At 30.9% G+C, this 6,051-nt stretch overlaps 1 long non-coding RNA gene across 2 annotated transcripts; it reads right to left on the reverse strand.

Moving 5' to 3' along the window:
- Positions 1-3,372: 3,372 nt before the first annotated feature.
- Positions 3,373-5,521, reverse strand: LOC113784347 (uncharacterized). 2 transcript variants are annotated; one of them, XR_003470375.2, is made up of 3 exons: positions 5,044-5,505; positions 4,810-4,926; positions 3,373-3,716 (listed from the first exon to the last, which is right to left on the reverse strand). It is a non-coding gene; the product is annotated as an uncharacterized lncRNA (long non-coding RNA). The 2 variants fall into 2 exon arrangements; XR_003470374.2 differs by having other exon boundaries at positions 4,810-5,521.
- Positions 5,522-6,051: the final 530 nt, after the last annotated feature.

Raw genomic sequence — 6,051 nt, forward strand, 5'->3', positions numbered from 1 at the left:
TTTGGTTTCATAGTTAAGAAAAATTGGTTAAGGGTAAATAACGTACAAGAGGTGTGACAGTAAGTGAATGAAACAAATGGACCGAAGATGAAGCAAAATATGCAGCCTATTAAAGGATTTGTTTGTGCGTTGTCGGATCTGTTGCGGCACAAAGGTCATCGATGGTTGGGGGTGATTTATGCGAAGTGGCGAGGGAGGATGAATTTCATCCAGCGGCGGCAGTGAGTATCACTTCCAATCCTAAGAAAAAAAAAGTATTTATTGATCTAGTTTTATGTTATGGTTTTCTAAGTTATTTGATAAAGGCAAGATATGAGTTTTGTGTGATGTTACAACGGGGTAAAATTTATTTTACTTGGTGATTGGTTTATAAGCATCAATTATTTATGTTTTTTTTAGTATGCGTGTTGCAAATATTTTCAGGAAAAACTGCAATAGATTAAGAAAAATGAAATCATAGCATATGAATTTATTTTGCAGAAAAAACAAAACTCCACTTTTTAAAAAAAATGATGCAATACAAACAAGTTAATAAGAAGAAAATTAGAGGAGGATAAGAAAATCAATAATTGAATTGGTTTAGTTGGACTGATTTTATCAAGTTACGGTCTATATTTTTGCCTATCATTCTCTCTCTGAATTATTTATAGATTTTTTTTTTGTTTAGGTTATAAAAGATAAGAAAATAATTGATCACCATTATCTAATTTTTATTACCGTTAATCAATTTCTTTTTATTCCATTATATTCAGGTTTTTTTCTTTCTATGTTTTTTATTGGGTGTAAGTTACAAAGCAAATAATTGTGAATTGATCACTATTATACTGATTTTTATTACCATTAACTCATTTCTTTTTAGTTTCTTTTCATTTAGTTAAATTCGTTTTTTTGTCTTTCTATGTTTTTTGTGTGTAGTTTACAAAAGTCAAAGAAATAATTGTGAATTGATTACAATTATGCTGATTTTTATTACTATTAATCTATTTCTTTTGGTTTTTTTTTCCATTCAATTACATACCTTTTTTTTATGTTTTAGAAATGAGTGAAACATCTTAATAGGAATTAGAGGCATACAGAGGCAATCGAAAATCAAAAACACCCATGATTGTGTAAAATTTCTAGTCCTAATTATTTATTTTTTATATATTTATGTTAAGGGCATAAAAATTCCAAAAATAGTTTTTTAATTATTGATGGAACATGAAGCAAATCATTCAAAATTCAAAGTTAGGGTAACTTTAGGGCGTAATGTACCAATTGAAATAATAGACCCACCTTGTCCATTTCCCATGTGAACTTGGAAGAAGCCTCCATAAGGTTGACCTTGAGAGATATTAGAGATATCATGAGTCAAATGATGAGTGTGGGGGAAACATGGTTCAAGGAGGTAAATGCCATGAGAATTTGTAGGTGGTTGTGTAGTGATATGTTGTCATACATAGGTCAAAATTAATAAATAACATAGAATATAGTAACTAGGCAAGTAACTTTGATCGTCTCACATGGATTTTAAATATAACGATAACTAAAATAAAAAACATAAAGAAAAAAAATAAACAGAGGAGGGTTTTTAGTTTGAAAAAAACCGATTAAGTAATTATAGAGAATTATCAATTAATTGAAACAACCAAACCATTGGTTTTAGGAGTTCTTCATTAGGACTCTATCACAAATTATATATAAACATTTGTTCTATGTTTCTATTATTGTTTGATCATAAAACTAACCAAGCAAGCATCAATTAAATTTATCTGAATTCCTATTAGATCAAGCATCACCTCGTTCAATTAATCATGATAGTAAACAAAGTGTGACAAAACATGATTATTATCATAACCGAATTCAACTAGACATATAGCTAAGCGTTGCATGTTCTATCAATTCTTATTCGAACTAAACTAAAACAAACTCTCAATCTATTTCGGATAATCTTAGTCAAAGTTATAAATCAAAGTCAGCTCGTTTAAGCATCAAACCATAAATCGAATTCATACACAAAGATCATTCAGAAATGAAAAATTAACATAAAAGATATAAAAAAATAATAATAATTGCATTAAAAATCGAACATCAATAATCTAACAAAGTATCTTTAAGCAACGAATTGATTAGAAACTTAAGCTACCACATAATTAGAAAACGGAAAAATTGTATGATAGTAGTAAGGTATGTGACAAAGTGCTTCAAAATCCTATTTATATTATAATCCTAGGTGAACCTAAATTACTAAAAGGTTTTTTACCAAAAGAAAGACCTAAAAGATAATGATCAGCCGAATAATAATTAATTTCATCAATAAATCATGCAATAACTTTTCCGGCGTTTGTAATTTGCATTTTCCACCTTCTTCTTAGGTTTCATATTTGCGTCCACCTACTTTTGATGTCCAGACTTCCTGAAGCTGCGCCGCTGTCCACCTTTTTCTTTTGTTCTACTAGTCGCGCTGCCGCCACATTCTTCTTTTGTTTCGCAGGTGCTCATAACTGATATTTATTTAAATATTATATTTTGTTATAGTTTTGCATAACAAAAGTATGAACTAAAATCTATGCTTATGATGAATTTAGTTTAAATTTTTTACATTTGTTAAATACAAATTTTTTGAGTTAAATACTATTTATGAGAAAAATTGATACTTATGAAAAAGCTTATATTTATGATGAATTTAGTTTAAATTTTTACATTTAAATCTATTAAACACTTCTTTTTTATGTAACTAAAATATCACTAAAAAGGGAGGTTGAATAGAGATATTGTTGTATAAAATTTTTCTCACGTGTTTTGAATCACTATCCTCTATGAGAGGATGAGATCAAAGGATAGAAATTTAAGCTTTAAATTTGAGATGTATAAATGACAGAGAAAGTAAAGAGGATAACACACATAACTTTTATATATACTAGTTCACCTAATGAGTTTTTACTAATGATCAAATTGATTAACCTCTCACAGAGCTTGGTTACACTTTGTGTATTCTCTAGTGGTGTATTCTCACAGAGCTTGGTTACACTTTGTGATTAACCTCTTACTAATGATCAGATTATTTCTCTCTGTGGTGCTTATTTATTCTCTGTATCATGCATATTTTACTTATTTATTATTTCTCATTTGTTATCTCCTCCCTTTTATTATTGACATTTATTTTTGCAGATTCTCAACTGTTCCCTTCCATAATTTGAGAAACTTGTTAGTGCTTGGACTTGAAGTTGACATTGCTTAGAATTGATGAATTTTCATATTTTATTGTTTACTGTTGTTGAATTTATTTATGTATTTGAAGATTGTTGGATTTATTATTTTGTGTGAGCGGTTGTTGGCTTTTAAAGAATTGAATGATGTGATTGAAATTTTATAATTTTTGAGACATTCAAGTATTAAATATATTTTCATTCAATAAAGTTTCCTGTAAAATAAAATAAAAAACAGATTATTATTTATGTATAGCCCGCCAACCCAACTCAACTCGTTCTTGATCGGGTCGGTTCATTTCAAGTTAAATAAAAAAATACGGGTTTAGAACTAAACTCAACTCAAAGATAATCGATCTAGTCGGGTATCCGATTTTGTCAAAACCGGACCAACCCTACCCACGTACACCCCTAATCAAGACCTCCAAATTGGGCTTTTGCATCAAATTAAGAGTTGCAACTCTTCTTCTCATCTTTCCAACTCCATCAAGATCACTAAAATCGGATAAATACAACCCAAGTTATAGCCTGCAGAAGAAAAAGAGGTTAAGATGTAACAAAATCCAAAAATTTAAACCAAAAACATAAAAACATGGTAAAAACTTATTATTAGGCCTGACACAAATCTAAATACACAGTGAAATTTTATAAAAAAATGTATTAGAATGTGTTGATCATGTAGCCAAGTAAGCAACAAAGTTGGTGTAATGAAAAAGTTTTTGCTGTTGTGGATAAGTGGAGCCAGGGTTAGGAGAAAGGAAATACTGTGGAGGTGCATAAGGGTTTGGTGTAGATTGGGGAGTGAAAGGTCTTTGAGTAAAGGGTTGATCAAACTTGTGCTAGCAGCAGTCATGAGCACCATGACCATATTTTCCACACAATTGGCAAGTAGGTCGAGTAACATTGTTAGAACCACGACCTCGACCATGTCCTCTACCACAATAGCCACGTCCCCATCCTCGTGAACTAGAGAATGGGAAGAGTGGCAAGATTTGTTGAGGCCTATGGTTCTGCAAGTTCCTGTCTGAATTTATCTATAAGCTTCCTGAACCAATAGTAACGCCTCAACATCATACAGTGATGAAGCATTAAGACGAACTTAAATCGTCATGAAAAAATTGCTATACTCTTCTGATAAACCTTCCAACATTGCATCAATTTGATATTGTTCAGTAATAGGATCACCAATTGAAAGCAACGAGTTAGCAATAGCTTTGATGCGAGGCACGCATTCAAAAATTGAACGACTTCCTTTATTGATGTTCTTGAGCTCACACCAAAATCGATGCATCTTTGTTTTTAAATGCGATTGAAAGCATTTGTGAAACGTGTCCCAAATTTCGAATGCATGCTTACAACCAATTGCGCGAGGAAGAATTGACTCCAAAATCATCGAGAGAAGCCAAGTAAAAAGAAGTTGATCTCGAACTAACCACTTTTAGTACTTCGAAGAAACAAGACCTAAGGAATGACCACTTTCTGAATTGAATTTGGGAGGAATTTATGGATTCGTGACAAATTTATGCAATTTGTGAGAAGTGATTACTCCTTCAACTTGTTGATTTCATAGGAGAAAATTATTTTTGTCTACCTTAATCTATAACTTTGGAGCAAAACAAACCTCATATTTTGAAGAATTGTCAGCAATTCCAAAGAGCGTAGCAACTGCCTATTGCGGTGTAGGTTGGGGAACAATCCCATTTGAAGATTCCACCATGGAAAAGCTTCAACAGTGCAGCTAAGAGAGAAAACGAAGTGGTTAGGTTGGAATACAAGCGTGAGTGGTTAGTCTTACCTCAATTAGGAATGGATGAAATATTGAATATATAAGAAAGGTGACTTATATACTTACTACCTTAAGGTTTTGAGTTGAGATGTGGTGTCAAGTCTCGTAGTTAACATACAATAGTGCATATAGACTCTATTACACCACCATGGCATGTTTAATTCATTGATTCACTCAAAAGTAAAAGCGATACTAGAAAAATGAAAATTTGGAATCAAAGGTACCAAAAAAGAATAGCCCAAATAAGGAACGACCTGAGGGTAACAATGGAAAATTTCCTTCCAAACCTCATCAATATACTCAACAATAAAATAATTGACTCAAATGGATTTTCACTTATGGATAAGACGAGAGATCTTCTTGTGAATGGGATTCATTTGCAAAAGCATTTGGATCTTGTTCATAAGATCTTATTCGTTGTACTCATAATTTATCTTTTTCGGCAAATGTTATCCAACAATATCAACTCCTCAGCCATATTGTCAATTAAAGACAATAATAAAGCTGAGAGAATTTGAAAGACGCAAGACTTTTAGATAATGTGGTATTTTTTTTATTTTTTTTGAATACTTGTTGAAAAGGAATTCAATTTAGTAGCCTTTATGTAATAATTTCAATTATGTGAAAAGTTTGTTGCAATTTTAGTTTATTGTTCCATTGGAAATATCTGCAGGTAAGTTAGTTACCTTCAGATAACTTTCTATGAGTAAATTTGTAGGTAACATGTTTCCTGCGAAAATTTAACTCCAATCCGCAAGATTTTTTTTTTTAATATCTAATAGTTTAAATAGTATAGTCATCCTTTACAAAAAAAAAAAAAAAATTGTATGCTCGTAAGCAACCCTCTATTTCTATGTTGTATAAGATAAATATGTATTGATTAACTTGCATACAACGGCGAACCACTGCAACCATCTATATAAATTGGTTACAGTGGAATAATATTTAAAAATTATTAAATATTCTAATGATGGTCGACAATACTCATTAGAAGTAATAGTTTATGATCTTCATCGTCTTTATTGTTATGACAATGAAGTTATCAATGTTGATTCAATATATATATATATATATATA

This window comes from Cicer arietinum, chromosome 7 (genome assembly GCF_000331145.2).
Source record: "Cicer arietinum cultivar CDC Frontier isolate Library 1 chromosome 7, Cicar.CDCFrontier_v2.0, whole genome shotgun sequence".
Classification (NCBI taxonomy): Eukaryota; Viridiplantae; Streptophyta; class Magnoliopsida; order Fabales; family Fabaceae; genus Cicer; species Cicer arietinum.